Raw genomic sequence first — 18196 nt, forward strand, 5'->3', positions numbered from 1 at the left:
TGCATTCACACTGATCCACAGTATCGATGCTGGTCCACACCGTCCACGCTGCTCCACACCATCCATACTGCAGCATCACCTGTGCCAAAACAGTCCCCGCCGTGTCCTGCTGGTGGGGAGAGTGTTTTGGTGCCACGAAACTTGTTTTCTCTACTCTGGTCCATCACCTCCTCCAAAATCACCTGCCTGAGAGCTGCCTTCTCCAAAGCATTATTTTAATGACTGCGGTATGCTCATCGTCACCCATACGTGACCTTCCTTGTGTTAACGACAACTCCCAGTAACTTTTGCTTAAGGAAAGACCATGTTCAAATCGTCTATTAATCCACATATAAAAGGTATGTGGCCATGGCTTTTTCAGAAAACAGAAAAACAAAGGCCCTATTAATGTTTTTTTACCATTTAAATAAAACTTCCTGCTTATAACCAAAGAAAGAAAGAACACCACTTGGCAAAGAAGTTTAGACTCAATTAGGTGAACGAACATACTGGACATACTTTGAATTTGTTCTTGAAAAAAAGATACACTAAGCACGGTTCACCGCCAGCCCGTGCAGTTCCAAGCTGCTGTGTGTGTGTGTGTGCGTGTCAGCGTGCCTGCCGGCCTGTGGGAAAAAGAGGGGAGCGGAAGCCGCGAAGAGTTCATGCAGACTGTCCGGGGCGAGCCCTCGCCAGGAATGCTTTTTCCCCCAGCATATTTGGCACTTCGAATCATCTGGTATTTTCCAAGTGCAACAGAACTGGCTTTTCAGATGCACTTTTGTCATGGCTAAAAATAACAGTTAACTCTGACTAGGTCAGCGTGTTTATATCCGGGACAGAAGGAAACTCCACCAGAAGCAGGGCCATCATTCAAACTTTCTCTTTAAGTGGCTGATGCCATTTTGGCAGTTGGCCCCCCAGAGCTTTCCCCAGCATGGCAGACCGTTTCTGGTGGTGTGTTGGTATTCGTTTTCACCAAAGTTTCAAAGCTTGGGCACGTAAAGCTAGGCTCCAACATCTCTGCACGGGCACAGAAAGAGAAACAGCCCGGTGTCCAGAGGCACAGCAGTACTGAAGCCCACGAGCACCCAGCAGCTCTGAAAACAAAGTCACTATTGCAGACGTGCCTAAAAGCTGGAATTTTGACTTTTTGTTGACATAAATTAAAATGGAAGGATGGGCTGTAATGTTGGTAAAAGCGAAACCAACATGTCTGAGATTCAAAGGTTGTAATTGCCTTACAGTAGACTCCTGGTTATATTTGAAATCCTAAATTATTCCACCAAACCAAATCTGCAATCCCCTGCAGTTCTGAAATGGGCAGCTGAGGGTCTAACTATTCTCCAGGGCAGATGTACTGCAGATGTGGGTGAGCTAGGCAGATTAAAAAGGGGGGGTCAGCAGCACTGCTGATGTGACCCCCACAAACCCAATGCACCCAGCAACCCAGCTGGGGCTCGACAGGCTGTCCCTCCCAACAAGAACCCTGTATCTCTGATCCAGCCCCCACGGACCTGGGTCCACACAACCTTCTTCACTGATTTCTTTCAGCCCACCAATAGCCCACTCCTGCCACGAAACAGGGCCCAGGGCTGCCATCAGGCAGACTGATATCGGGGCAGGGGACAGGTCTCTCCATTCATTATCCAGGACCACGGTACACGTCCGTGCTGTGTCACAAGTCCCACTGTCCAGCCTTTGAGCTTAACATAAAGCTGACAAAGAATGCAGAGTTCTAAAATGGCAAATGGTGAAGAGGTGATAAAATATAATTTTCTCATCAAGGGATTTACTGTCAAGATCTTATGACAGTAACATACACAGCCATATAACATCTCATAGTACAACAGTTGTACTCTACGGAATAAATAACATTGCTTCCTATACAGATCTACAGTTTCCTGTTCGCTTTCATAACCCACCGTGCTTGACAACACCAAAAAGCGTGGAAAGAGATGGCAGTCCTGACCCATTCAGGACACCTTCTGCCTTCACTCTCCTTAGGAGGGCACCAACATTGGCCATTGGCTTTCATCTGGCACGGGAACCTAGATTTTGCAAGGGACAAAAACCCTCTGTATTTTCTCATCCATTTTCTTATGCACTGAGTGGAACGTTATGCACAAAGTGTAGTTAACACTGATTTGTCAAGTTTCTTTTATGAGAAGAAAATCTATTCTCACTTCTCCAAGACAGACCAGATCTTTCCTTTCTTCCCTCAAGCAAACATCTGAAATAGAGAAAGCAATGCTCCAGTGAGCCACAGAGGAAGACCTCCTGTTCTTCACACTAAGACCTGCTGAAATACAGGCACGTAGTCTTCTCCTTTCTATCCACAAAGCGAAACATTACCTTGTCGTGCAGCAGTCACTGTTGCAGACTGGATTCAAGATATCGCCTCTTGCTGGAAGTCCTGATCACCTATGAAGAAATTAACAGCAAAACGTCAGAATTCTGAGAGCGGGAGAACACAGATTGAACACTGCTGTATGTTGGATCTGAAGTCTTTTCACACATAAGCACCCATATACATAAAGGGAGAGGAAAGAGAGAAAGAAGAAAATCCAGTGATGGGATGGTTTGCTCCAAAGCTGCTTTGCCACTTACAAAAATACCTGGTCTAATAAGAAGTATTTCCTCCTCCTGCAAGCCTTGATTCTTTCTCTACCTGCAGTAGCCATGTCATCCCTTCTGAAATGTAAAGCCAAATTGCTTCTCAGAAAAGCCGAGCTGAGTTGTGGAATCACGTGTGTAGCTGAAGCACTCCACAGCGATTTGACTGCCTGCTTGTATTTGAATCGCAACTTTCGTGCCAGCTATATAAAAAGATTGTTAACAAATGGCTGTTAAAACTGGAGACCTTGACACTAATTACCTGCAATGCTCAAAAAAACAACAAAAAAACCCAAAACAAACTTGCTCTGCTAATTGAGCAGAGCTCATTACTTCTGAAGTAGGAAAGTTTAGGCTCCAGTCGGAGTAAAACGTACGGCAGGGTATACCAGGCGGTAGACACATTTGAACTGTTCCATTTCAAAGGGTTGAGCACTGATTGATCTGTTACAATCTGAAGATGGCAACTGCTCAAAGGCAGAGAGAAACTGCAGAAGTTTTGAGTTTCAAGCTTAAATGTGGAATTCTGAAGAGTTTAGCTTTGCATTGACTGATTAAAGTATAAGAATGCGGTAAATACAATATAAAAGTTAAATTACCATATGGTCATAGCTAGAGGTAAATTTCAAAAGCGGCACATGTAAATAGTTTCTTGCTCTCTGAACAAATAATTTTACATTTAAACTAAGTCATTTGGTAACTGGTACAATTGATTGCTGCTGGTAGTCGGTTACTGAATGGTTTTGCAATTCATTTCAGTAGCCCCAGGATGAAACTCTGTATCTGTCACACATATAATCTGTGGTTGATACAGATTATGTTCATATGGTTAAAAGCAAAAAAAAAAAAAAAAAAAAATTAAAGAATGAGCCAGCCACTAGGTTCTGCTAGCTATTAAAGGAAATTGCCATCTTAAATGAAGGAGTGTTGCAAAACCTGGAACCAAGTTTGGCATCTTTAATTGAGTGTGCCGTCTGTGCTGGAAGAGCTTTGGAGAGACAGAGAACAACCCACGTGGTCCAGAGCCCCTCCAAGGAGTTCAGCGCAGGCATCGTTCTGTTTAGCCAAGTAGGATTTGAACTTCGGAGTTACCGGGAGCATTGCAACGCTGCCATGAAGCGCCATGCTGGACTAGGCTGGAGAAATCTTATTTATGATCCTTTTTGCGTGTTACCAAATTGCTTCTAGGTCTATGCAGAAAGTTTATCTTTGGGAGCAGTGAAAGTTCCTGCGCTTTTACTTTTGCTTTCAACTGTGGCCAAGAGCCAGAAGTACTACAAGCAGAAGAGGAAAACTTCTTGCCCTTAGTACCCTGGTCCTGTGATCCTCAGGAGACAAAGCAATCCAGTATCCTCAGGATGACGTCTCCTTTTAAATAGGGATGTAGTATTTCAAGTTCAGTCCACGGCGCCCTAATAAACCTTCTCCCTGTGGCAGTCATGGAGCGTGCTAAATATTAGCCCTGAAAAATCAACCCCCTCGGTTTTCACAAAGCTATATAAACAAGAAGATATCACATGGGAAGCACTGCTTGGTGGATCCCCATGGATGCACATTTCCCATCCCTGACACAGATGGCAAGTAACACAGAATCCTCCATGACCCATTTTTAGATCCATTTGTCACCTGTTTCATATGCTTGCGTAAAATGAGAGATTTCAAGCTGAGGAAAAGCTTGCCATAGTTGTTACTGGATTAGAGGGAATCTCTTTTTCAGCTCATACAACGAATGCATTTTCTGCCTTTGAAGAGACCCAGGTTAAGCTTTAGTCTATGGGCAGGATTGTACAGGGTCTTTGAATCCCTGCAGAGGGTGGAACATCCACGATTTGACAGGGGAGAGACATCCAGCAAACTGTATGAAGTGACTTGGGTTCGGTAGTCACAGTTTAAAGGTGAGGGACAATACAAAGGTGGGACAAATCCCAGTAATGAGAATAACGGGATTCTTCACGTGCAGAGCAGAGGCAGACCATGTCTTAGGCTGCTGAAGTTTTCCACTCCAGCAGATTCACTCATCAGCTGAGTCCATTAGTACTTTCCATTTTTGTGTGCTTGATTTGGGTGCGTAGAACCCCATGACGGAATGGGGACTGGAAGAGAGAAAGAGTTTTCTTTCCTTATTGAGCACGGATCTCCATTTCTCCTCCTCTAGAAGGACTGCAGAAATTTCCCAACACCAAAGAGAGTTCTCAGTCTTGCCCTTGCCTGAAAGATCATTTTTATGGCATTGGAGCAAGGGAGAAGTGCAGCCTATAGGGCTTGAGTCATAAGAGTTATCGCTTGTAACGTTCATCTGTTTAATGCTGATTAAGTACAAGACAGTTTAAGCTGAATTTTTATGTGCTTCACGGAAATCAGCTAATGGCTCAGAACCACAGAAATTAAAAAGGGAAAACCCAACTCAAGATAGGCCCATTTCTGGGTGAGTGAATGAAGGACTCTTAGATGACTCCAAATTTTTTTCACTTAGATTGCATAGCCCCGGACTGCAGTTTTGCTCTGCCTGGAAAGTTGTTTCTGAGCACAAGCAGATCAGAGTGGGTGTGAGGCTGTTTGAAGTGGAGATCTTGCTAGAGAGAAATTGTTTTAAAAGCATAACTTTCCTGAAAGGTGGACATTAGTAACTCTGACACCATACGCTTCCTACGAGGCTGTGCAAGGACATGTGCAAATCGTCACGTGGCTTTGAAGTTGGATGCGGAGATTCTGAGGGCAACGGAGTCAATCGCAGCATGAGGAACAGATTTGGGCACAGCACTCTGACCAGTATTTAGTGGTTGGGATTCACATGGCTCCTGCAGGGGAGCACTGGATTCGGAAGAAGAATCTGATTTTGGTGAGACAAAGGAGGTGTTTTCAGCTTGGACTGAATTTAAGCTTGAAACTCAAACTCTTTAGCTGAAGAGTTTCAGCTAAACTCTTCAGAATCGTCTCATGGAAATTTATGTGTCAAAATAAGAAGAGAGATTAGAGACCCCAAGTCTGTTCCTTATTCAGATTCAGTTGGTTTTGTTTTCTGGGCATCTTCGAGCTGGAATTCAGTGGCAGTTCTCTTTGAAAAGTAACTGATTTTTATATATAATCTTCTGGCATCCCCAGTTTCGATTGAATTGCAGTCACCGCGAATGGTCTGATAAAATCAGACAGTCGGATAAAATCAGGAAATCTCTACATTTATTCTCCGATTACCCAGCAAACTCAATTTCATCATGGTGAAGCAGAAGTCAGTGGTTACAATTACTTTTCTTTCCTTTCATCTATTTTTTTAATATTTGGGTTTAAGATGGGAAAATTACAAATGAATAAATCTGCACCAAGTCCAGTCAAGACTCTTCTTTATATAATAATATTATTCATATCTCTATGATGAGCAACAGCTGGAATAAATTTTAGCAAAAATATTAAGAGATGGAGAATAAGCCACATGGAGTCACTGTAATTTGAGGAGGGTTGAAAGTTTCCAGAAAAGCTACTGAGAAAGGAGTAAGACATGTTTTTGTTTCAGGTGACTTCTTTGGATTTTCTTTCTGCGAGCAGATACAGTTTTACGTTACAGTGCTTAACTTTCTAGTGTATATGTTGAACAAACACACTCCAGATAAAACAGTACATCAACCAGCCACTCTGGTTCTTGTTACTAGTCTTCTTACACCAAGTTGCACTGAGGAGCTCTAGCTGTGTTAAAGCAAAAATAAGTTTTCAAGCACAACTATAACCACCAGAGCCAACACCAGTGCTACGCAAGCTGCAGAGCTATCGCGCGGGGCTGCTTTTCACCTGCAAACATCACCATGTGCCGGCTGCTGTTTCCCCAAAGCGCCCAAGAAATTCACAGACAGCTAATAGATCGGTTAAAAATTAAAGCAATAAAAGCCTGCACAGCTTCTCGAAGGAAACAATTTGAAAGCCCGACTGAGAAGGGCAGCGTCAGGAGGAAGCGGGATGGAGGAGGAGGCAGCTGGGAATGACTGGAGTAGCTTTTCAGTGTTCCCTTTTCCCTCTCCATTGTTTCTGTAGATCATGTCTACCACCGTCTAAGTGACCCTCAAACTGGTGCTAGGATAGATTGGACCCTCCCCAGGGATCCTTTCTCTTCAGCACTCCTCTAAGTCTGTTGTGGACAGGTAAAGTACATTGCAATCCTAGAGGAATTTTTAATAAAAATATTAAGACTATTCTGAACGAAAGTGATTATCTAGGTGTGGAAGAACCAGGAGAACCGGTAGAAAAAGCGCTGTGAGAATGGTAGGTGCAGAAGGCACTTAGGTCATCAACTCTTGGCTTACCTGAAATGCTCTGGGGAGACACATGTGTGTTTTTCTCAGTTTTCGCCAAGATGAGTGAGCACGTATGAGCTCAGGATTTTCAGCTCCTCCTGCTGATGGGGACCACAAGACTCCCTCCATTCAGAGTCTCTCTCGGAGGAAATGAGTCTCTCTTGCTTTCTTATTCCCACCCACACTCCCTTCATGTGTTTCAGCTGATTTCTCTTGCCTGATTCCACTCCAGCTTTCTTCTCAGTTGGTAGGAACTCGTAACCTTTCAATTTCTATTGTTAAACAATTTAAAAAACAAATTACTGAGCATTGCCTAGTTTAGAGCTTACAAAATTTCCCATGGCTTCAGCCCAAAGCCGAAAGTCATCTGCAGTTCAGCTGAAACACTCTAACAATAGGAGTCTGGAAGCTTTCTGGACAGGGTTTGGAGCCCGGAAGGTGTAGAAATCAATCAGTTTGAGAGCAAAGGTAGTGTGTTTGCTGTTACTAAACCCGCTTAGCAACACCTCTCCGTTGGGCTTTCTGTCACCTCTAGTAGACGAGTCCCAGCACATTACACCTGCCCTTTTCTTCCATCCTTGGGACATCACATCAAATTCAGGGGCTTGGCTCGAGGTTCATCTGACCTTGCACATCCTTGGTCCTTCTTAGTTTTTCCTGCAGGCTGTCTAGAGGCTTTCAAAGATGCTCCATGGTCCAGCATATCTTAACTATCAGCGAGTTCACGCCACAGCTCTGTTCCTCAGGCGCAAGGCAACCTTTTCTTTGGTGCATTAGAGGTCTCAGGTCACGCTCAGACAGAGCTTCCCTGGAAACTGCTTCAAGAATAGCGAGTGATCCTCCGCAAGACCCAAGGATTTTTGTGACCCTCATCGTTTCTCAGTGCAAAAAGGCCGACACTCTCCACCCTAAACAAAAAGGGTAATAATAACAAACAAACCACTCTAGCAAACCACAATACGCCCCTGTACTCTTAATCCTTCCTTTGGAAAAGACGGAGAGAAAAAAAATTAATTATCTGAGAGACAACATCATTTATAGCACTACTGCTTAAACAGACCTGTTGGTGAAAAGGGTAAAAACACACCAAGCTTGCTCCGAAGAGTTTTATAAGGGAAAGGACTGGAGAGGAGCCTGAAGGAGAACTCAGGCACAGCCCAACTTCAAAGCAGCGCTGCAGAGATCCACACTTTGTAATTTGGGCCTATTTCTAGTTTATCTCTGCATATACACAGATTGACAATTGTAAAGAAGAGAAAAATCATAAAGACGGGGTTAGTCTTTTTTTGGCATGAGGCTGGCGTCTGCCATGGGAAATTAATCCATGCTAAGCTGCAGTAAGCTGAGCTGCTGAGTTTGTATTCGTGTCACTGAGACCGCTTGTACTCACTGCTGGTCTATAAACTCTTATTAGTCAGATGTGACAGTGGGTGACAACTTGATGAAAAGAATAGCCTATGGATCACGATGCATTCAATAACGGTTTATAAAAATGATATTAAATGAGCCGTTTTTCCTAAGACCACATACCAAAATATTTTGGGGAGATGAATAAAGCAGTAGTGGGCAATTTATTTTATTTTATTTTTTTTGGAAAAGGGGATTAGAAGGTCCCAGGGCGCTTTGTCACTGAAATAACCACATCTGTCAGCTAAATTGGCAGAGCTATTATATTTAGTTTCTAGAAAGAGTTCCTCAGACGCTGAGGTCTTGGATACCTCCCAAAAGATTTGCTCTCTGGACAGTTGAAGCAAAATAAAATTAGAGGGGGAAAGTAGTTCACAGCCACAGCTAACGTTTTAATTTTTTCTGAATATCACATGGTCCAAAATGTTGATGAGAAAAGACAGGCTCATGAGGGGTGACTTGACAGGAACCACATTTTAATTTCCTTCGTAAAATTTTGCAAGCTTTTCTCTGTCTCCAGTGGCCACCTTGCTGTTGTTCCTTTTGGGTGCCCTTATGATCATCCCTATGAGGAAAAGTTATCCCAAGGCATTCCCTTTTTTCTTTTGCAAGACGTAGTCAGAGGATCCCATTAAATTTTTTAATTTGTTTAACTGGCTTCTAACTTTGCAGACTCCCGTCATACCATAAAACTGACTGATGAATGACAGGGCCCTGCTAGGTTTGGCTGGGGTGTAATGTGAGCTCCCAGGGCTGGAAACAATAAACCACAATTTTCTGAGAAATGGGGTTTTGCAAGGGACGTGCTAGCCCTGACTTCACCACACCCTTTCATTTTGTTAGCTGCAGTTCAGCAAGTTACGGCTGGATTTTGTTACATTTTCTATCATTATGAGCCTTCTTTTCTGAGAGGTAGGAATGGATCCTCTGCGTGGCTCAAGGTCCTTTAGGAAGAGAGCTGATGAGTGCCGTGCTGGGGACTTGCTCTGCACGTATGGGAGACGGGGTATGGGTTGTGTAACGACGCGGCCAAGGCTCATAGAGAGCCGTTCGGAAGAGAGAAGGTTGCAGATGAATCAAAAGGCAGCCTCTCCCCGCCCACACTGACCTTCTTCAGAGCTGCCCTACACTGGAAATCCTCTTTCCGTCTATCTATACATTTTCAGAGGATCGTGGGTTGAAAAGAACAAAGAAAGAGACATTAGAGTTCATCTTTCAGCTATCACTGTCACATGCTGGTTTTGGAAACTAAGTGACAAGATGTTCATGCCACATTTCAGCTCACTGTCATTAACACTGTCAGGTCATCCTGGAACAGAAGCTTCCTCAAAACTCAGCACTGTTTCCTTAGCTCTCTAGGTAAACCTGATCAGATCTGACACCCTCCTGCAGAATATCCTCCTCAACAACATCCAGACAAAGACAACAACAAGCATTTTCACCTTGTCAGGGTGCCTTCAAGAAATCTAATCAGGTCTGGAACATTTCAATTCATAATGAATAGGCCCATCCAGCTGAAAGTGCCACTAAGCAACTGCAACAGCGAGCCTCCAACTTCATGGACCACCCTGCCAGCTGTGCCAGCCTGGTCTCCCAGATGTGCCATCAGCTGCACAGACACTGACCTCCCGCCAGGACACAAGAAGCATCAGGCTTGGTCCTTACTACAACTGCCCATGGAGCTGCAGTCCCTCACACCTGCCCAGTAAAAGCCTCCTGGTCCCAATCCAGGCAGGGGAACAAGGCAGAGAAACGGTGGAAGAAAGCAAGCCTTGGCTTCATCGTTGAAGCAACAGAGGTAGAGGAAGGCTAAGAGATGTGTCCAAAGCTAGAAAGGAATTCAGGCGGGAAATACAGGCAGGAGGTGACAACACACCTCCTGATTTCAAGGCCATCTTCCGCCCCTGAGGGCACACAAGGACTGGGATGGGACAGACCTGCACACATAGCAAAGGCTCTCCACTCCAGATTACACTGTCTCTGGTTCACAATGGGACAAGCAGGCAGGAGCAAAGAAAGTGGGCATCAGTGTCAGTGCCTCTGGGAAGAGCTTCAGTAGGAGCTGCTGTTACAGGCCTTAACAGAGCCAGCTATTTCTCTGTCCTGGCTGAGCACGGCAACAGCGCGCAGGAGAGGTTGGAACAAGGCTTTCCTCGACCTTTTTGAAATTGCCATATAGACTTTTTCAGTCTTTGCACTTTGGGATTTTGAGATGGGAGTAGGACAGGACTTTGCTTAGGAGGCAAAATTCCATGTCTTCCCACTGCTGACCTCAGGAGACGGTTATCTGTAAATGAATCCTAGAGCAAAATCCCTAATGGGGAATACGGTAGGATGTCACATCGCTATAGCATCTTGCAGCAGCTGGTGCTTGTGTCTGAGAAGCAGGAACGCATATGCCCTTCCAGTGACAGCATAGGAGATTTTGTTTTGGTTTTGAATAAATGATTGATAGGGTAAAGGCAACTGGGGGGATGCAGGTCAAATACAGCTAATGAAAAAAGTAGACCCAGTCGTCATCCTGTTATATCGCTTGCTAATAGAGTAGTGTTTGGCAATAGCTTGTGTGTTGTAAGGCTTAAGGTTATCAGCAGAGTGACTGCAGAGAGCTAGTTAGAATTCATCCTGCATCTGTGACTGTAATCCAGCAATTTAGACGAAAACATGTACTCTGCATAGGTGCATGACATAGACTATTACTATTATTAATACAGTAATAGTCATAATAAATCACATATTGAGTGTGTGTGTTATTCCGAGGAAAACTTAATTATAATTTCCAAGCTGGCAGCATTTGATTTACTTTTTGCTATCTCTGAAATTGTATAATTAGTTCCCAAGTTACAACTCCTGTGAAATCTCTGCCTTGTTGGGGATAAGAGATGTGGAGTTACAGCTGCAGCCATCGCTCTGGCAAAGATAGCTTTCCCTTGAGAATATTAATTTTTAACATAAAAATGAAAAACGAGTAAAATTCCCCTAAAAAAAAAAAGGCGGGGGGGTGGAATACTTGGAAGGCACCTCTCGGGGAGCTGTCTTTGGTAAAAGGAGCTCTCTAGTGCCCAGTTGTAATACTGCAGTTCGGGAGGAAGATGCTGTGAGCACACAACCTTATCAAACAGATGTGCAAATGGAAGGTCTAGGTCGCTAGGTCACTTCTTTGAGGCACTCAGTGCTAACGCGTAATGTGCAAAGTGCTACTTAAACGTCGCTATCACCCAAAGCAATACCGTACTTAAAAGTTTTAAGGCACGGCGCAGAGGTCTTGCTCATTCTCACCTGTCTTTCCCTATCTGTGTTTTTTTAAAGAAACTTCCGCTGCACTGATCAAGTGGCTCCTGCTTGGCCTGTGGGGCAAGGACGTGTGCGCATGGCTGCCAGCATCCAGGCCATGAAAATAAACAAAAAAAAAGGTTTAAAATTTTACTGTGTTCCTCTCCAACGATGGCACAGTGCCTGCCATTTGGGGATCTAAGGCCATTGTGCACATCCTGGTTTGAGGTAGTAGATTTGGTACAAGTGGATGCCTAGTTGTGGCTGCTGGCCTTTAAAGCGTGCACCTGATTAAGTGAAATTGTCACCTGCCAGACAAAACAAGCCCTTGGTCACCAATCCTAGAAAGTAAATAATAAAAAAAAGTTGTGTGGTGAGTAGGGTACAAAGACAGGTAAACCCTCTGTCTTTCAAAAATGAACACCTTAACGCTTTAAGTAGCGGTTATTATGGAGGCTTGAGTACATGTTAGAATAACAATATACTGCCTTTGCGCTGCTTTTAATGCCTGCATTTTGTTTTTTCAACACGTTAGTGATGAGCTCACTAATGTTGATAAAAATGAATTAAAAAGTCTATTTGGTTATCACTGGATATCACAGATGGAGAATAATGATTTGAAAATTGGCAAACTGAGATTATCTGCAAATATTACGAGAGACACTGGAAGCTCTTATAAAATACACCATGATTTTTAATAGCATTTTGCTATTATGGTACCTCCCTTGTGGATACTGTGGTTTAATATTGAAAATATGAAAAATGATGCCATAGTTGAAGCTTTGCCATGGAAAAGCACCATCTTGTGTTTCCTATGCTCTGCTTCCCACAGCAAGGCTTATTCTAGAGTAGAAAATAAATTAAGCTGTGATACTTAACGAAATGTGTTTCAAACACAAGAAACGCCACACAGGGCTAAGTTGCTCAGCTTTAATCACTGCAAACAAAACGACGGTGGATTTCCTGGAAGTTACTGCAAGCCAGAGATTTAAACCTTTTGCCTTTCGATGGGTTTGCCGCAGTTTTTTCTTCTCCTGTTACAGACCTTCACAGAGAAAACACAGTTTTAGTAGATGAAAAACAATTTCAAAAATACAAGCCACAAACAACAAAGAATACTGCCAGATTCAGGTCAGTCATGACAATAATAGTTTTTCCTCCACTTAGCGTTTCAGCTCAGTATTAAGGTGATCATTCTTGATAAATGCAAAACCTACCAGTGCATTATGTCTAAGCATCCTATGGAATATCTAAGATACAGCAGCCCAATATTCCTTTATTTTTGCAAACCCGCAGGCACGGCGGCAATGGCTTGACCATTCTCGTGGTTTTTTTTTGAAATAAAACAAACTTGATATTTTCTGAACTGAAAACTAAAGCAAAGGATTTCTTGCCTCCTCAGAAATCTCTTTGTAAAAAAAGTCCTCTGATGCTTAATCTCAAAAACGTGGGGGTCTCATTGATATTTAGGTTAGAAGGTACTGTTAAGATCTTCTTGTTTGAACTCCTGCATAATAGAGGATGGAGAATTTCAGCAAAGTCCATGACTAATTTAAATTTTTTGCAGTGTTGGGTCCGTGCAATGCACCAAGCCCTCGCTTCCCCCTGCTGAGGGGGTTGCTGTTGAATGCAAGCAAGCTGGAGCAGAGCCATAGAGAAGAGAGCAGCTCCTGGAGTCCCACCACCATTTGTCAGGTAGAACCTGGTATTTTACACCATATCATCTTTGAAAATGATAAACCAGAAGATGTGTAAATAGTGTTTTAAAAAGAATAAAATCCATAATTCAGGACAGCAGAGAAAGCACCTGGTTTCATGCTTTGTTTCCGTTTTCAAACGTAGAAGAGGCTCAGAGAAGCATCTGTTGAGCTTCTGAATGGGTTTGGATCAGCTGCAAGTGCCCGTTTGCCAAAAGCAAGTCCAATTCAGACATGAAATCAGGCAAATCTCAGTGATGCTGGGTCAGTTTCACATTTACATCCCAAACTGACAGCAGGTGTGGATTGGTGGCAAATGTATCTGACAAAAAAAAAGCAGAAGCTTTGCATGTCCTTCGCAACGCGAGATTCCTAAATATCAGACAGTTGCAAAAAGGATGTACCTAACTATTTGGGGTTTCATTTCTGTTTTTCTTTCTACTGCATTTATGGAAAAGAAAGGTCAGACGAGATGGAGACTTGCAAGTGGGTAAAAATATTGTTGCTCCATTAATAGTTTCAATCCAGTAAGGTAAGTATATGGAAAACTTAAGACTCACAGCATCTGAGATCACCGAGTTAGAGCTTGAGGGCCACCACAAAGCCAGTGAAAACTCCAGAGGGCAAATCAGAATTTTTGGAGCACCACTGACTGTATAGAAGAAATGCCTTCATTTAGTTGGTGTGAAGAGCCTCCTGGAAAAAAAAAAAAAAACAAAATTACTTTTAGGACAGAAATAACAAAAAGTGTTCATCTTGCTCTCATCTCAGCTGTGAGATTTTGCTCTCCTCAGTGGGGTGCAACCTTTACTTCTGTGGTGGCTATCTGATACGAAGGAAAAGAGGTGGTAAGTCTGGAATCACTTCTAATCTGCCATAGCCAGCATGGATGCAAAAGCCAAGTTCTCCATCATCCCCCAGGGACTAATAAGTGGACACCCACCTGCAGCACCTGCCACCATCCACACAGACATCCCCAGAGCATGGGCATGGTCACAGGTCTCAAATCTGAAGGGAACCGCTGCAAGTATCAGCCCAAGGCACGCTAACAAAAGGGCCGGTAGGAAACAGCCATTGCTGCTGTTCCTTCCTGCCAGCATTAGCATCACGAGAAACAAGAGACTTGTGGACATGGGGTGACGCTGCGAAAGGCAACACCGCAAGTATCATTTTCAGAAACGCACAAGCCCTGCAGTGTGCACCAGCGCTGTCACAGGCACACAGACGGCCCGACACCTCCAAGGGGGATGGCACAGCCTTGGTATCAGCTCTAGAAAATCAGCAGAGTCATGCTGCCCCTGCGCTCACCATCCCATCTCGGCAGGGCTACTCAGCGGAGGCAGGTAGTGCATGGGTGCAACCACAGCTTCGGAGCTGCTTTGGTCTCTGCTGTCCGCCCTGTTGCTGAGGCAGAGTTGTCTTGCGGAGCCTTGCAAGGTGTCTCTGCCCATCACTTCCCATGGCTTCTCTTCCCAGGGTGGTAAATATTTGCAGATCCATAACATTTGCCTTTACCCAAAGTGACATTGATACTTTTGAAACAGGATTTAAGCTCCTTTAAGACTCTCATCCCAATACACAGTTATGCTAAATCTCCCTGCCCATGCACATAACACATAAACAGCATTAGCAAATCCTAAAACAAGTGCAGATGCTTTATAATTTATACTAATTGGGAAGCCACTTCATAGAGCAAGAAAAATGTGAATTGGTCTGCTTGGACCAATTGGAACTTCCAACTTCGGAAAAGCAGTGCGCAGGTTAAAAAAAAGTTCATGTCTAGTTAAAAAAACCTGAATAATAATAAAAAAAAGACAATCCACCTAGCTGTGTGAAAAGGTCTCAAAAGAATTATGGAGGCTTTCCCTTGTCGATGAGCTAGATGCAACAGAGCACCCTTTAAAGCTTCTGCCCATCGCCTTGCAAGCTTGCTTAGGTGATTTTCCTGTGCTCTCGGTTTGGAGCACGTGCCAGGATTAGTGTGGGTGTCACACCTAAACCTTTGCGATCCTCAGCAGACCTCCCCAGCCGGCAGCACTGCGGTGGCAGGATAGATTGCCTACTGTAAGATGGTGGGAAATGCCAAAAGGCACAGGACGGTGGGAAATGCCAAACAGAAAGGATCTGGCCTTGTTGGCAGTGTTGGTGTTGACAGCGAGTCACCCAGCTGCCTCTGCTGAAAATTAGTCTCTGTCTCTCCAGCCCTGATGAATATTGATGAACTTCACAGCATCAAAAGAAGCAAAGGCAGGACAGCTGTTTGAGGGGACAAACACTTCAGTTCTGGATTGGGGTGGTGGGGAGAGACATATAGGGGAGTGGTTGTGATGAGCCAAGACAGCCTTCTCCCTTGTTTGTCAAAACGTGATTTACAGACACACTTCCATTCACCCCGTGGCTGCCAGTGTCCACATCCTATGTCCACAAATCTCTCTTGCTAATTGGATAGGCAATATGTGGGCTGCCTCCTCTATAAAAAGCTTCTCTGAACTGGGACATTTCCCAGCTCATTTTAATAAATCATGTCTGTAATTAAATTCTTTTGCTGCATATTTCTGCAATAAAATCTGTATCATTCACTTATTAGCCTTCTTTACTGTCCAGCTATCATTTTGTCTTGCTTCTGAAGCTGCCTCTCCTGCCTGATCATTTGGAGAATGCCATTTGCTTTGAATGCCTAATCTAATTCAGCTGCTTTTCCCTTATCCTTATCTTCACAGCCCCTCCTCATTCTGTCTGTCCCAATAGCCCCACTCCTGCCTCCAGCCACTGTCCCTGCCATCAGTGACCACTTCAACTCACTCTCGAGATTTCTGCTCAATAAAGGTGTCCCATGGCCTCACGAACCACTTCCACCAGCATGCCAAGTGCATCTGAGGCTACCCCTTCCCAGTGGCCACCTACCAAAAGCACTTACTTCCATAAAACCCTTTTGTTAATGACATTTGTTCCTCTTTTCTTCTTTTGGGGCAGTGTCTGAGCTCCCTTATGGACTTTCACAGGGTTTAACACACTGCAAGTGTTCCTGCAAAGCAAACAGAGCAACCACCTCCACCCAAGCAAAAGACTGCCCCAGAGCTTTGCCAGACTCTCTACAAGAAAGTGCAACTTGGAACTGCATTGCCCTCAGGGCTGTCAGTCCCTGAAGGCCTCAGAGTCTTGTAGTGAGGGGACATGGAGTCCCTGAAACACTTGTGCTGGTTTTTATGAGGAAGAAGTCAAGAGATTAGGTTTGCCAAAGTTTCTCGTAGCTGTGATTTCCCTTTTATATGGGAGGAACACGGGGAGGAAGCCCTGAGCTTGGACGCTCATGTTCCTTTAGGGTTTGGAGAAGGGACAAGGCTTGGAAGAGCTGGGCTGGCAGCTGGGGTACCGGCTAGCTAGCTGCAGGCTACAGCCATCTCAAAGCAAATGCAACCATCTCAATAAGGGGCCAGTAATGTCAGTCACGACAGACAGGCACTGCTTTGGCTCAGCAACATTTTTCATTATTCATTTTGCTAACTTAATTGGTCAGAAGCAAAAAATCCATGCATTTGGAAATTCTTCCAAATTTCTTCATCAGAGCTGCAGTTTTGAAGCCTCAGATGGCCAAGGGTTCCTGCTGGATCACATCTGCCGGGACGCACCATGCTAGCTGCACCCCACGCCAGCTAAGCAAGGGGCAGGACACTGGTGAACAAGGGGAGGTTCATTCAGGCCCAGACTCCATCCTGTACTGGAGACTGTGGCACAAGGCACTGAAGACAGAGCTCTTGGGAGACACTGTGGTGATGGTCCCCAGCCAGAGCTCTCAGCCTTCTGCAGGTCTTAGCTACAAATTTGAGGGTCTGGACAGAAATTCTTTTTTTTTTTTTTTTTTTTAACCACCGAAGTCAGAATTTCCCATGAAAAAAAAAAATTCTAACCGTTTCTGGCAGCAAAGACCTTGAGGCACCCAGGCAAACTGAAGCATAGACTTTTTAAGCAATTCGCCCACTGACTATGGAAAAGGCTATGGGTACAATCAGGAGAAGAACCCAGGAGCCCTAGCTTTAAGTCCCACTCAGTCATTGCAACACTTCCCTTGGTTATCGTTTTCCTAAAAGTCCTGTCAATCCTAGTGTCTGGAGGCAGTAGGACTGATGTTAGGACTTATGTTTTGGAGAAAAATGGCAAAAAAATAAATTGCAAAGAAATAAACGAACCAAGAAGCTGAATGGGATGTCGGTCAGATAAAGCAGTGTAAACATCCAGTCTTCTCCTTGCTTTGAAACAATCAGTGTCTCAAATACATGGATGCGTGAAGCAGCATCTTGTTCTGTGCTTCTTCAGAAAACTTCTTATCAAAGTTTGTTGTTTTTTTTTTTTTTTTTTAAACAGGGTCATTTTTAAAAGGCAGAGTCCTTTGTCTTGCACTGCCTCAAAAGCATAATGTAAAAAGTTTTAATGCGTAAAGTTATAATGTAGAGTTGGTTTTATTCTGACACTCAGTTGTTTCAGATTCAAAAGAGATTGAGGTACGCCTCTTTTTTTGCATAACTCCCAGCTCAGCTTCAAACATGTAAGTGGGAAAATTAACATTAAAATGAATCCTTAAACTGCAATTGCTTGGAAGATGCAGAGCATGAAGCATTCAAACGGCGCTCTCTCAGTGACCCAGTTAAACTATACAGATCAGTACTGCAATTTGGTCGCAAGCATTTCAGAGACACGGGGATGCGGAGGCTCCACCCTGCTCCCGACTTACCTCTACTTTTGTACTCTAACGCAGTCCGAAGAAACAAATGGATCTCCAGAACACTTTTCCCTTGAATGCATTTCCATTAGGCTGTGATCTTCCTCAGGTCTTACGAGGGAACAGGAAAATACTTGAGATTGCAGGTGAGCTTTACAAAGATACGTCAAGGTATCTTACGATTATCGGTAATACGATGTAGGTACCATTTACACTGGCATCGAAAA

This window comes from Chroicocephalus ridibundus, chromosome 1 (assembly GCF_963924245.1).
Source record: "Chroicocephalus ridibundus chromosome 1, bChrRid1.1, whole genome shotgun sequence".
Classification (NCBI taxonomy): domain Eukaryota; kingdom Metazoa; phylum Chordata; class Aves; order Charadriiformes; family Laridae; genus Chroicocephalus; species Chroicocephalus ridibundus.